The sequence below is a fragment of the Rhipicephalus sanguineus genome, chromosome 6 (assembly GCF_013339695.2).
Source record: "Rhipicephalus sanguineus isolate Rsan-2018 chromosome 6, BIME_Rsan_1.4, whole genome shotgun sequence".
In the NCBI taxonomy this organism is placed as follows: Eukaryota; Metazoa; Arthropoda; class Arachnida; order Ixodida; family Ixodidae; genus Rhipicephalus; species Rhipicephalus sanguineus.
In genome coordinates, this window is record NC_051181.1 from 26,985,833 (window position 1) to 27,001,462 (window position 15,630).

The window sequence follows — 15,630 nt, forward strand, 5'->3', positions numbered from 1 at the left end:
GGTTGGCACAAACTTATGTCCAAGCTCCCTAACTCACTTCATAACTGATTATTACCTTCGATAACCAGCAACTGTTGTGCCGCAAGGGCGTGCGACCGAAATAATCTTTCACTAACACAGTATCAGTCCAGCGGCCTTGTTAGAGCACGGAATAGTTATAATGACTGTTGGGATTTAACTTCCCAAAACGACGATATGATTGTGACAGAAGCCGTAGTATAGAGCTCCGGAAATTTCGATCACCAGGGGTTTGTTAACCAGCACCTAAATGTAAGCGCACGGGCCTCTAGCATTTCGCCACCATCGAAATGCGGCCGCCGCGGCCGGGGTTTGTTAGAACAACGAGACTACAAATTTGTGCACGCGTCATGTCACCATGACAGGCCACCCAATAACGAATATGACCGCGTCTCTCAACTTCTCTACGTTGCTTTTTGTCTCCCACCTTAGCAGCCCATGAAGGGGTAAGAGCCTTGAAATTTTGCAGTTGCATGGAAAGGAACAGGGTCGACTTCAATAGCGTTCTCACCTGTCCACATTTAAATAAGCACTGCGTATAAACACTAAGTAAGCTTCAGTTGATATCGTAGTCTCCGTGATCGTTATCTTTGGTGTAGCCAGTGTAGCCATCGTGCCTGGCAATTCCCCCGATATGCGCGTAGTACTCACTTTACAAAAGGACGTCGATACAATTCGTAACGCTTGGCTCAAAATAAAAAAAAAACAAAAGATAAGATGTAGACTGCTACTCCCTGACAGCTTCGCATGACATCGATTTCCGCAGTGCGCAGGATCTGCGGGTCTTTTTTTTTCGTACGCTTGGTTTCTTATCTCTGTTCTCATTTCTACCTTTGTCTCTCCTCCCCTTCTCGTTAGTGTAGGGTAGCAGCCAGATCTGTCGATTCCGGTTAGCCTGCCTGCACTTACCCCATACGCATCTTTCTCTTGTCTCGTACCATCACACTTTGGCATCACAAAGCACAACTGACAGTATTTCGACAAATGCGTGCCCATTCAACCGCTACTTTGCACGCTCTATACTTGCAATAGCCGTCCTAAAAAGAGTTTACAACGAAGGTCGCTCATTCAACGTACACCGTGACCGTACGTGCTACGCATTCCTTGCCCGTCTGGCGTTTTCTTGAAGTAATTGTGCTCTTTACGACGCATGTTTGTCGCATGGAGGACATATACTAAATAAGTGCATCGTTTTATCGTGCGACTGAAAATAGCCAGCGACCAATACAACTACAGAATCATCGTGGAAGAAAGTAAGGCGTGTGAACACTGACACGGGGGAAATGCAGTAGACAGCACAAACACCGTATGTATCTTTCCTGGCCCTACTTAATGTTTTCCTCTTTCTCCCAAGTAAGAGCGAACTCATCGGTCCTCCAAGTCGCCTGCATCGATGGCCGAGATTACCCAGCTATGGTGTTAAGTGCCCAACTTAAATTTGTAAATTAAACTGAAAACCGCGCTTACTTTAAACACCACGCTGCCTCGCGAAATCTGTCCCTCAAAAGGAGTGCGTTCGCTGCGCTTCAGAATGCATTACCAAAGACAGGAATGTTCTCATGCGCAAATGAAGCGCTCACACTGAGTTTCTGCTGTTTAACGAGTGTGTTCGTCTTCGTGTGCCTTACTTTTTTTTTTCTACGATGAATCCGTAGGAACTAGATCAGTGGGCCTGCATATGCACCGACCCGAGTATTAGATTTACTATGTCTTCTATGTTTAGCCGAAATCAGGCGATACTTGGTCAGGCTTGGCGAGATTTCGTGAGACTTTGTGCACAGTTTCTCAATGAATTCTTCGCATTCAAATCGGTCTGATCTCTTTCGCTCTCCTTGCAAGCCTCCTGCCTCGAGTGCGCACTGCGTTTTGCAGTTCGTGATGTGCCGAAAGGGAGAACGCGATCGCATCTGTCACTTAGGCAGTGACCCGAGGACGACCAAGCTGCCAGGAGGCGCCGACTATAGCTTGGCGGCCGCAGCCCCATCGATTGAGCGAGTGGCTTGATCAATGGCGACCAGACGCGCCGTAAACGCAGAAATACCGCACTCACGATTTGCCAAAAGGCGCGGCGTGGTGCTGCACACCGCTCAGTCGACGCCTCCACGCATGACACATATCCATTTAGGAACCTACTAGCGTTAGCACAACCATTAAGGATTAGTATTAGGAAAAATAATGACTTTACGCACGCAAGTTCGTATTCTAAATCGCAGTCGCAAGGATGCAGCAACAATAGCCTATAGGAGAGGCATGGTACTGCGATCAACAGTTTTCAGATACCCTTGGCAACCTTGATCATTTCCGCTCTACGCTCTATATCCTCAACTTGAGTTTCTAAATACGTGCAGCTAAAGGCAACAGCCTTGCTAGACCAAGAATGAATTTTGGTCATTTTTTTTAAATGCGAATCATTTCTTGGCGAACCAGACACTTTGAGCGCTTCTGCGACAACGTGCAGCATTCACGATTAAAAAAAAGATAAATAGGTGTGTCATGAGTTAGAACACCCTGTAAGTTTAGTCTATAAGCAACTGTCCTCAAGGCCATAATGAAAAAGCTAATTAACGCGTTTTTCTTAATTACTCATTTCTATGTTACTTTAGCTGCAGCAAGGTTTTTGCATCTCCCCTTATAGTTGGTTCGCGAAGACGACAGGAGCCTAAGTGTCATAGGTTTCTCATAAAAATCTGTATTGTCTGATAAAAACATCGAGGCGAGCCTAATGTTTGGCTTAAATGTCTTGTGTCGCAAGCACAGAATGCATGTGCAGCCACAACTGTATTTTCTTGAATTTTATTTCTTTCCTTTTTCCTCTTTCTTTCTTTTTATTTGTGTTATTCTTTCCTTCCTCTTTGTTTTCTTTTTTTTCTTTTTTTACTTCCTTTCTTCCTACGTGTGGCTCATACCCGCATCGTTAATGGTGACGTAACTGGCGAGCATGTCACGTTATTGATATTACGACCTCTCAGTAATTTGACCTATGTAAATCCGGGATGCTTCAACTCATAGATCTGTGCGCAGCCGCGCCACGCCGTCGCCGCCGAAGTCCCGAGAGGGATGACGCCGCCGCCACCACCACCGCCGCCGCCACCGCCCAATAATTGCGGCGCGCCGCCGTTTTGTCTTTTCTTTTAACATGAACGGGGAAATCTGGACATAAATACGTCTCTTCACAGGGGATTCTAGATGTTTACACGTAATGGACTGTTCATTTCAGCCGCCGCTGATTGGCGGGAGCTCGGCGAGCAGCACGCTCTCTGTTTCCGGTTCTTCTTCTGCAACGTCATTTTGACGTCATGAAGCTTTCACAACTCTCGCCACGAATGACAGGGACGGAATGCGCTTCAACGCAACGAACGCAGCCCCCAGAGATCCGCTTTTGGGCGCACATCTCGGAGGCTGTGCATAAACTCTGATCGCGTTGGCCATCGAATTAGGTTTAACGCGTCCGCCTGCCTAACGCACCTGTGAAGGTCGGTACGCATTCCCTGCATGGTTCTCAAACATCTGGGACACATTCATATGCAAGTTCAGACTTGACAAGTTCTCGTTTCTGTACATTTCGTCCACTTTTTTCTTACACTAGGAATGAGCTGGCGTGTTCGGTGCGTCGACAGCGAGGTGATATCACGGCTCACCGCTTTATCGAGTAACTGAATGCGCTCTGCGGATATGGATGGACATCTTTAGATCGACACATGGAGAATAGCTACCCCAAAGATGTCGCATCTCCTCCAGAAGTCTCACGAATATTGCCTGACCTCAGCGCTACGGCATCCTCCAACCTTAAAGGTTCGACGACCCAACTCGCTGGATAGCATATTCGTGGAGTGTTAGACCTAGTACACTACGCATAGATAAATAAAATACATAAGTAATACATATCGATGCGTCAGTACACTTTTTTTTTTTCATTTTTACTCGGGTGAATAGATAAACAAATATGGAAGTAAAGGCAATGAAAAACTTAGAATAACAGATAGGTGAGCTAGTTGGTGGGTATTCGTTTTAAAAAGACGCGCCTAGCAAACACGGACACAAGAGCGAAGAGGGAACAGTTACCTCTCACGTAGACCACCGCGCGCACCTGATTGACAGCTATCACCTCTTGCCTGGGAATGAATGTGCAGATAACTCTTTGTGTCGAAGTTCCTTTCCACTGCTGTTTGATTTTTCAGTTGTTAGCGGCGTTTGTGGTTTCTTGACTACTCCCTTGTGACCGTGTTTGCACGCCGTCTTTTTTTAAAGGGCCCCAAAACAACCTCTGGAAATACAACATCGAACGCGTCATTCTTTCTTGGCGTTTGTCGTCTTTTTGGCACACTTCGTGACGCCATAACGGTGATTCACATGACATCATTAGGGCACATACTCTCGATTGGTCCATATGCGAGAAATATCAGTTGTGAATTGTCTTCCACCCTACTTTTGCATGCAGTCACCCACCCCTTCTTCCTTGTCTCGCATGACTATCGAGCGCGATGAAGTGATTTCGCTCCATTTTGTGCATTCCCGATTGCGCAAGCGGAGATAACAGGGTGTAGCCGACAGCGCGAAATCCCGATAGACTCAACGCTTAGTGCCGTCAGTGTACGCGTGCTTTATGGAAAAATACGAATGTGGCGAGGAAATATCGCCTGTAAGAAGGGTAGTGAAGGCGAGAACGAAACCATTATAAAAGGCGTCGGATTAATTGATTCTTCCAACGGGCGAACTTTTTACAGCAAAGACGACGTAGCTCTGCAGAAAAAAAAAAAGGCAAGCCTGCTTCCACGTTTTTTTTTTTTTATATTGATTGCGATAAATATTTTATGGACACTCTGGACATAATTTCACCGTCACCTTAATGTTCCGTATAAACTCAAAAGCGATAACATTGCTCCACGCAACATATGCTGTAGACGCGAGTAAAAGCTCGCGAACGCTGGTGAGGAACACGGCTAAAGCCTGTTTCACATGCGAGCGACCGAGCGGCGGGGCCCGCGGCGATCGAGCGGCAGCAGGACGCTCGGACGCGGCTTCGTTTCACATGCACCGCTTTTGCGCGGCGCGCGCCTCTGCGATGCGCAGTGATGGTTGTGGGAAGCGCCCGTTATCCGCGGGTTTCCTTTCTCCGGGCTCGCTTGCTTTGGTGCGCTTGGGTTGCAAGTTTCACCAGCCTTCTACTTCGGTGATCGATTTTCACGCGCCTAAACCTTGAATGATGAAAATGTGCAGTTTATCAGAGTGCAATTAAACAACTTCAGTAGTCACGTTTATTTCTGTTCCAGCTTTCTTTTTTTTACCACGCAAGTCATGTTGCACGCACATACACTTGGCCATGGAAAAGCAAAAGAAAGAATTTGTTTTTGGGGTTTTAAGCTTTCACAGGGCTTTCGGTGGCTTTTGGTCTCGAATGCCGCAAGGCGTTGGTGCGCCGTATGGGCCGGCAAGCGGATGCCAACGGCCCAGTCGACGACATTGTGGGTTTGTGAAGGAGCTCGTCTCTTTTTTTTTTTTTTTTTGCCTATGGGCATTCTGCAGTAAAGAGGCGGCGGCATTTGTCGTCTTCGGGGTACGTGACCACTAAAAAAAAAAGGAAAAGAAAACAGTAAACTGTTCGAACGTGCTGCACCAGAGTAGTAAAAAAAAAACTGAAACGTCTACTGCGAACAAGTGCGGAGTGTCGTAGGTTCCCCCTGTCCGGACCTATGTTGGTGTCACGATTCGATAAAAATACAAAAGAACAAAATGACACGTGCAAACGATTTGTCTGCTTTGATGGAAGCGCAGTAAAGAACAACAAAAGGAAAAGAACGGCGTTTTCTACACTGCCAGCTCGTTGCAGCGAATGTCGTCTGCTAGGAAACCGAGTCGGAGCGAGTTCCTCCCGGCGCGCGCGGCTGCTCTCGTCTCCATCCCTACGGTCACGTGCTCCCCGCGTCACTGCTCCCCCATTGGTTGACCTTGGGCAGCCGCTCTGCCGCTCGCGAATTTTTCCAACTCCGGCGATCTCTATCGCGCGTCCACTGGTCGCTCTAAAAAACCTGTTTTTGGGCTTCCGCGACGGCAGCCGCTCCGCTCTTGGAGCAAAATCGCTGCATGTGAAACAGGCTTAAAGCAGAGATGAAACAAGCTGGCCATCTCCGTCGCACGGAGGGCGCATGCGATAACATCATCCTGCGTGCGAGGCTTGCCGTCGATTGCTCCTCGACCAGAAAAGAAACGTCCCGCCCGTCTTTCGCTCGACGAAGAAGCATGAAGGAACGCCGCTGTAGGGGGTGCTGCGTGGCTCGAGCACCAACTGTGAACTTTGACTTTAAGGGCGCGGTCGTGAGCGCTTGCGCGCGCGCTTTCTCGGCAGACATCAGCAAACGGCTCGTATGCCCTTCTGCGCGCTGGGATCTCATAGCTTCGTGCTGTGACTACTTATACGACGAACTGCACGAAAACCGCCTCTCTCCTGGGAGTGGCCGTATTCCCATACACCAGCGTTTTGTAGAGTTACGCGAAATTGGATCAAAAAGAGTAAGCTGCTAGCCTTAGTTGTTCGTATAACATTACGAAATGTTGCTATCGCATTCACCGCCTTGGCCTTTTCTTGAAAGATATTTTTCAAAAATCAAGGAACAAATTTCTTTCCCCACCAATTTTCCAAGCGAAGGAGAAGATGAACACGACGACGAAGAGGAAGAAGAGGTCGAAGAGAGCGCGTGTCAGTTCAGGACGATAGTTTTCTGTCGACGACTAGCGGCATAACGAAAAGTTTAACGGCTCCGCTGTAAAACATTGGAAAATATAAATCTTATGCTCCTCACAAGCACTTGTTCAGCGTACGTGCGACCTTTTCTGGATACACACTGGCCATGATCCCACGAACCTTTAATATGTGTTCTTGTACGTTGATTATGTGATCAATTATTATACCCTATTGCATATTGTGATGGTACTTCAGTGTTTCGTTTTCTATGACTGTTTTGGATCTGTGTTCCCTAATTTGCGAACTCAGATTACGACGTTTTCGACAGCGTCAGCTACTTGAGGAAGCTTTGTTGTTCCCCGACTGTTTCTCTTTATATTGCACATCGGAGCTAAGGAGTAGCCGGCGCCTCTGTGGTGCGCCAAGATCTACTTAGACGCATTTATTGATAGATATTATTAATGTTACTAATAATAGTTGTGCAACGCTTGCGATGTCAGGTACTTTTAATTTATGCTTCGCAACAACAACACCCCTTATTAAACTGATCCGAGGAGTAATCTAGACGAAAGAAGCTGTTCTGTTAGCGCGTGGCAAGCGTTAACACCGTTTCGCTCCCCAGTATATGCCGAGGTGCGTCATTGTGCGCAGAGACGACCTTATCACCACAGCAATTTGCTGCTTCCCTTATATCTCAAAGACCGCCACGTTTCACACAGATTGTACTTGCATCAGGCATTATAAGCGTCTGTTTGAGAGCCGTGCTGCAACGTAAGGGGATGGTGGGACGTGTCAGGACTTTGAAAACGTAGATCAGACCTTTGACCAACGAATCCTTGCTGATTATAGCAAAGTGCAGAGAACAAGCTCAATTCGTAAATTTTGTTTTTATTCAGTGAAACACGTTGCAATATTTATTAACGAGTGCTACACGCGTCAACTCCGCTTACCATCGCGTATTCTTTTAAATGATTTCGAAGACCCCTTACCACACCTTGGTTCCCGCGAAGCAACAATACTTTGATTTCTTTAGTAATTGCCAAATTTATCCAATTCTGTGCAGTGGTTCGTTAGCATTGGTGTTACATTTATTTTTCACAACACGTAAGTGTACTCATGGCGAAATGACACTACGACGTCATAAGTTTTCCACGAGCATGACCTGTACCGACAGAAACCCAAGTAAATTGAAACTAGAAGCTGAACTTCGATCCTCGCTACGTCGATCTGGTCACCGAGTATTCGGCTGCATTACACATATTCAAGCGCATTCCTACTAACGGCGCCAATCCGTCTGTAGGGGAAATGTTTAGAGCCTAACAGTTTCATTTGCTGCCATGGATAATGCAGTAATTTGTCTGTTTCTTTTTTTAGTTTGCCAGAGAAATGGCGAAAAATACAATTCCAAAAGTATTAGATTATTATTGTGAAGAGATTATCCCCATTCGGTGTTTTACAGATCAGGTCCGAGAATCGCGGTTAATTTAATGTATCTGCATTTATGGCACATGAGTTGAAATTGTGTATCACACCTTTCTCAGTTTATGTGTTATGAATGAGTCTAAAACACGTTTCTACTTTTCTCGCCTTAGCGTGAGTGCCGCATGTACTGCTCTTGGCGCCGACGGAACAGTGTTTTTATCAAGCTGTCTAATGTGTAGCTTCCTTTCTCACCCCTTTGTCATGTACTTTCACGGCGGAAGCTGTGAAACATATCTGAACACATATGTATGCAGCTCAATTACAGCTTAGCTTCATTTAAAACGTCTCGCGAATTACCGCGATAGTAGCTCAGCAAGGCGTTGCTTCGGGCTAGTTGGTAATCCATAATTACGAAATTTATAGCGCGGAACTTCTACACAGGGGACAAAGGAACCCTGTAGTAGGGTGAGCGGTAGCCCAGAGGCTCCCCGTCCCAGCGCTTGTCAACAATCGTCGCTTGTTCTTCCATTCCCGCCACCGCATTCAGACCGCTCCGCACCAAGTTCTTTTGCCTTTCGCCAAAGCCAAAGCTCGTATCTCGCGCAGAAAAGTTTAGAAATGGGACGCGGCAGGCGCAAGAGCACGTTGAATGGAAGGGCGCTGCCTCGTCGCCTCAGAACCAGCGGCGGTCACGCCTCGCGTCGTCTCGGCCGGACATGGAGAAGCAGGCGCGCGTGTAGAGAAGAATGCACCGCGAGCAGGGTGCCGCACAGGCGCCCTGGCGACATTCACGACTACGGTGACGAAATCGTGAGACTTCTCGGTGCTTTTCGGCGATCTCGGACGCCGATACCACCGTTTCACGCGAGCGTGTGCCCACATTACCATAGCTACGCCCGTTTTGTCGCCGTCGTGGCCTTAAACGACCAAGTTTGTGGGAAAAAGTGACATTCGATCGAGGCACGTTCCTTATAGGTACAGGGCTGGTGAAAAGTTAGCCACGCTGCCGTAGGAATGCATGCCATAGCAGCCTGACAACTTATATTTTCATATGTGCCAAAGCAATCGGATGCACGTCAAGGAACCCCAGGTGGTCGAAATATCCGCAGCCCTCCATCACGGCATCTCTCAGAATCATGAGCGTGGTTTGGGGACGCAAAACCTCAAAAGTTATTAATTATTGAAGCAATCGGAACTGATAATAATGGCTAAACAACAATTGATGTCGATGCCGCATGCATTTCTAACGCCTCAGCGTGCGTGGTAAAGCTTTCTCAGAAAAACAAGCTGCCGCTTTTGGTCCCGTGTGTGAAGCGGTGCGCAGTTAAGTTGTAATAGATCTGCATGCGCATGTTCTTTGTTCCTTCTCGTGCTCGTGATGTTGCGTGCAGCGATTTCGAGTCCAGTAACGAAAAACACATTGCAGACTCACGTAAAATCAATTTCGTTTAAATGACGTTTTAGCTCCTGGCCGCTCCCAGGTACTTGAGCCAAGTTCATAATAAAAGGAAGTCCGCTAAGCAGACTAAAACAATAATTGTTGGGTTTTATCGTCCCAAAACCAGGATATGATTATCAGAGACGCCGTAGTGGAGGCCTTCAGATATTTCGACCACCTCGGGTTCTTTAACGTGCGCCTAAATCTAAGTACACGGGCCTCGAGCATTTTCGGAGGACGCGAAAATGTTCAAGGCCCGTGTACTTAGACTTAGGTGCACGTTAAAGAACATTTTCGCCTCCTCCGAAAATGCTGCCGCTACGGCCGGAATTCCATCCCGCGACCTGCGTGTCAGCTCGAGAAGCTCTTTCTTGCTCGAGAAAAAAAAATACAACAACACACTAACTAAGCTTAAACTGACCCTCTAAATATGCACTCCAAATTCAGGAAATTAAGTAGAAGCGCCTAAGTAAAGAGATCCTGTCTGGCGGCACTTTTTGTGCTGCACATCAGGGCCGCAGTCCGCGGGGCAGACTATGTGGCTTCAGCCTACCCCACGTCCCCCTTCTCGTCCCATAGAAATTCTATCCGCGGTGTCACGCACTGCCAACATAAACACCCTTGCATTCGGCGCAAAACATCCTCGAATTTTGCATAGAATGCAATTTCACGCGCGGAAATAAATTTAGACTACGAACCCGGGCTGGTTGTCGTCGCTCAGCCGATGCGTGTCAGAGCCCCATAGCCCCAAGGTCCCATATAGTGCGAGGTTTTGAGAGAGTTTTGATGGCCAGCGCACTCGTCGCGACTCCCCGTGGCGGCACTGTATCTAGCTGCACAGCGCATGGTCGTCCAAAGTACCACTCGAAGCGTCTACAGTGCTTCAGTGTTGCAGGTGAGATGAAGTTTCTGAAATGATCCATTAGAACACGTCCTCATTTTTTTCCGCCGCGCGAGGCGAGGCTAGATTGACAAGGCTCCTAACAAGACCACCCAACAAGTACCAGCCACATGATTTTGCCAAGAACGTTCTCACCTACCGATGGCGTGCTGCGAACCGCGCCCTGGTCAAGAAAGCACGGAGGCTGCCTACTGCTATACGGGGTGCTCCAGCTAAGTTTAGCGGGAAAAAAAAGCAATAACTTGTACATTGCATATTCTTTAGACTTATACATAGTTTGGCCTTTTGCCCACGTTTGCTAATAGAGCTATGATTTTGCATCAGGTAATTATGCAAACAGAAATAATACTAAGAAATACGGCAAACAATACCTTCTCTAACGCCAGATGACGAGCTCTGCATAGACTTCCTGGCTAGAATATAGTTGCATCTGCACTCATTTCCTTCCGCCCTTCTTGCCCACTCGCGCAGCACAGCGCTCTTCAATTATTTGTATGTTTATTGCTTTGTAACTGGATGCATAAGGAGATCAACAATCGTTTATATTTAATGTGTGTTCCGTATATCCACAGCCGTGGCATTCTAGAGACATGATCCGGTGACACAGCCGTGTAAATCTTTGGGATAAGTGGTTTTGTAAGTTCTCGTGAAAAAAAGTGAATGTCGCATGAGGCGAGTGAATGAAACTTAATGCGACTTTGGAAGTTAAGTATGGCCTTAGGGATCTCAATTTAAAACTTCGATTGGGGTGAGTAGCATTCCGACGAGTAACTTTACATTTCGCTGCCAATTGTAGTCACGCCCTCGTTGACAGAAACCTCATAACTTCAATTTCCTGTTTTGTATCTCAAACATTAGGTGCACCATGCTTTGTGATGGTCCAAAATCGGTCTGCACGTTCCTTAATGATTTTAAAAATAGGTTACATGGATCTGACATTTCAATACAGATGTGTAATGTATAGTATATTTACGCTTACCTTATTAGAATAGTTTTGTGCAATGCAGTTTCAGACGTCCGAACTTCACTCGGAAACCGTGAATTTATCAGTGTGAAGTAAAAAATTAGCACACTAGAAGTAACGCTGGAAATTCATACTTCTTAGCTACGCACACGTTGTTCTCTTCTCGTGGCTCCCTAGTTTCCTGGCGTATCTAGTGCTCGATTAATCGGCACAGCATAATCAAATCCACACTTGACATTTTTTTTCTTTATTCTCAAACACGGATGACGCGCTTTACTATTGAACACGATAGACTAAAAAATTGGCCGCGTATCTGCGTGCTTCGCTGCAAATGTCGTGTAAAGACGATAGAATAGGCGCTGTGTGAGATATGGGCGCCATCTGGCAATACGTCGGGAAACATGAGTGCTGTGTTGCGTGCTGGTAGTCCCGGCGCAGCAGCAGGCGGAGACCGGCGGTGACCAACGCGACCGGCGGGGACGCCAGCCAGCCCGAAAACGCGGTTTGGCGCGAAGCGCTGAAGCAGAGAAACGTCCGCACTCAACGAGTACTCTCCACACACTCTTTTATTTACACGTCGCCTGGGTAAAACAGGAACGCCAGAGCGGCGCCCACAACCAGCAGCCTGAAGGCCGCCCACAACGCTGCTTTTTCATTTTTTAAATATTTTTTTTCACCTTCTTGGCCTTCTCAAAACTAAAGTTTTTCAACACCAACCCATGGCATTCGTACAGTGCAATACAGAACCGAAACCGAAACACAACAATGAGCTCGTGCGAAGGGCACGGAGGAAGGCAAATTTCAGCGCAGTTGCATTTTCAGCTTTGTTGAAACAGCGCTCACTAGACGACGACGAAGTAAAAGAAGGCACAGGACAGGCAGCGCCTGTCCTGTGCCTTCTTTTACTTCCTCGTCGTCTAGTGAGTGCTGTTTCAACAAAGATGAACGCATACCAACTCGCTCAAGCTTCCATTCTTATGCATTTTCAGCGCAGCTTAAGAAACTAGGGTCCTTAAAATTACGTATGTATGCATTTTCTATTAAAGGAACACGCCACCTAATACTTACCTAGTGATGTTGCACCTCAGATATGCATGATATTTACTTTTTGATCGACAACGTTCACAAGTATGAACAGCCGTACCAGTTCAAGACGGCTGGCCCTTGGGCAAGTGGTTCAACTTTGGCCGAGTGGCTGAATCGAGGGACGTGCCGACAAACAGAAAGACAGACAGACAGAAAGACAGACCAAAATTTCTGCGTTTAAGTTCCCCAAGAAAGACTATCGTCTTTAAAAATGTGAAGAAGATCTAGATACATCAACGAGACTAGTATCGATGGATAAGCTGCGTCACTGACGAAATAACCGGTTATCTTTCGCTGGTTACAACGCCCGCACACGACTCGGTGATTTTCTTCTTACCAGCTAATTTTATCCACCTTTCCGGAAGGCATTCTACATGGTCATGAAGGAAGGTAGGCACGTCAGCCCAGACACAAGGCAAGATGACACGACAAAACAACCGCTGCACAAGTATCTCAACTTTCTGTCGCTCTGCATACTGACACGCACATACGTCTTTTTTTTTCTCTCTTTTTTTCAGTGTGACCGGCTTTCACCAAGCGAACTATTACCACTGAATGTATCGGAACATCCCCGAATGCCGTCGATCATTCTACTGAAATTACCTTGCCAACACGAGAAGTCCTGTGCATTCTAGAATATATGCGATCGCCAGATATGAATGAGCAATGCACTATAGAGAGAGAGAGAGAGAATCGAAGAGTAAAGAGCGCTCGTCTTGTGTGGTTCCTCGCTTCGTCGTTTGTGTTTTTTCCGCGCTCCCAGTTCGCTGAACGAAGAAAAGGAGGGAAGGTTAGCCAAGCTTTGGCTCGGTTGGCTACCCTGCACTTGCGGTGGGGGAAGCACCTAAAAAAATTTTCAACCGCAGATGAGACCCTCGACGACTGACGACGGCGCGCGCTGCTATCACAGCACAGCGGTTGACTCAACAAAGACCTTAATCCTTACCAGTTTGGCTTCCACACTTTCAGCGTTACAACGAGGTTACACTATATTTTCATAACCGCACGAAACTCGTGAAGGGTCGGTAGGCGATGTACGCTGACATGTAGACGATAGGGCTTTGATGCAACATTGTGAAAACTTACTGCTGTTGAAACTAATCCGCTATCCGCAGTCAATTGGGAATCCAGTCTCTTTGGGGAGGTACAAGTAATATACGTAACATATACCCAAGGGAAGAGACAAAGTGACACGTTGGGAAGTGATCGTGAATGGTTAAATTAACAAATGCGATATTTATTGGAAAAGACAGTGCACAACCTGAATTTGGCAGTTCATATTTCAGTGACAAGTAAATCACAAACATAGCCGCCCGAACTGAGAGAGAACTAGACAAAAGATCGGGCAGGAGTGGGAATATACTGAGACTTGACATGCAATGACGACAGAAATGTGGAAAGAGAAGCAAAATATCTGCTGGAAGGGATGTAAAGGCGAAAAAGCATGTGGAACAAAGGAATACGGGCGCCATCGAGAGACGACGGAACACATCACAGGCACGCCAAAAGGGCGAAGCGGCCGAAGGAAGAACCAAACAGAAATCGCAAATATATCTAGGGAAAAAATGTGTAAGATATCGATGGAAGCGAATGTGAAGCGTGGAAGTGATCGTTGGGTGACAGAAATTCGTACGTAGGCCCCATCTATGGTATTTCAGAACCACATAAATTCGCTAGGTGCGGCGTCTGTCCCGATAAAACTACATATTGTACATGAATGAAGAAAGAAATTGGAAGGGTACGAGGCGCCAAGCTTCATCCAAAAGGCAACAGCTGATTCCTTTTATAGGAACGACCATAGGAGTTCGTTGATGAGTAATAGTACGGAGGAGAGCACAACCGAAGCAGAGCTAGTGCTTGAGAAATTGAAGTGAAATAGGCGGAGGAAAAAAAATTACAAAGCACACTGCTCCGGATTTAGACTGGGTTCCCTTCAGTCTCATTAACGAACTAGGACATAACAGTAAAGAAGCATTCCTGAAAGCGGTAGAAGAAATTAGCGTAGCTTGCACTGCAGGCGCTATGCTAAAGAGACGGCGGAGCTCATATGGGCACCTTTAGATGTGGCCCTGGCTTTTGCTCTCTCCCTTTCTTCCTCTTTCTTCTTCTCTATGTTTTTTCTCTCTTTTTTTCTCGGTTGATTTCTACGTATTTATCTCTCTCTCTATTTCTTTCTCTTTCATCCCTTTCTTTCTCTCTCTCTCTCTCTCGCTTCTTCCTCTTTCTATCATTTTCTCTCTCTATCTCTCACTCTATTTCTTCCTCTTTTTTTGACTGTCTCTCCCTTTCTTTTTCTTTCTGTATTTCTTTTTCTCTCTTTTCCCTGCTTTCTATGCTGTAATTTAACCTCTCCCTTCCTCCTTTCCCTCCTCCTTACCATCACATCTCTCCTCCTCACGCTCACTTCCCTTTCCCACCCCTTTGCTACACTTTACAAGGCTATCCTATGCTCTGCTAGCGTGCCTGGATAGCCGAGTGGTGAGGACGCTCGCCTTCGGATCGACGATACGCGGGGTCTAGTCTCACCGCGTGAAGAATCTTTTTCGCAAAGAATTTCTCTCTCTTTCTGTCTCTCCCTCTCTGTACTCCTTCTCTGACCCACCAGGGTTATTAGTGGCCACGCCGGAGAAATCGGCGCACGTGTTCTGGGAGCGATGCAGAAGAGGACGAAGAGAGCGCGTGCCGGTTCATAGTGATGATGCTTTCTGTTTCCGACAGACAAATTGCGGGCAGCTTAAACAGCTTTGCTGTTAAAATGCCTAGAGTACAAGCGAATATCGAACAGTTGGCGGCAAAGTAGCATGAATTTAATCTATAAACCAAGGGTGAGAAAGATATCATTCGCTTACATATAGACCGCTGACCATTACATCGCTACTATGCAGTTTGGCAGTGCAAGAAACAAAATTAGAAGCCCAAGTATGGGCTGAACGGAACGCCATTTAGGAAGGACGCTTTAGCGCATTAGCAATCGATAGGCGTTTAGACGATCACCTATTTATACGTGCGCAGAGTATAGAAATATCTAGAACAGGAAATAGACGTTAACTCGTGGCCTTTCTTGAGACTACTGTTGCGTATGATGGCACTCATAAGAAATTTTTATGGTATCTATCGAGATA

At 46.7% G+C, this 15,630-nt stretch overlaps 1 protein-coding gene across 1 annotated transcript in view; it reads right to left on the reverse strand.

Moving 5' to 3' along the window:
• Positions 1–15,630, reverse strand: part of LOC119395659 (CUB and sushi domain-containing protein 1) — a 130,466-nt gene that overhangs the window by 102,975 nt on the left and 11,861 nt on the right. The window lies entirely within an intron of this gene.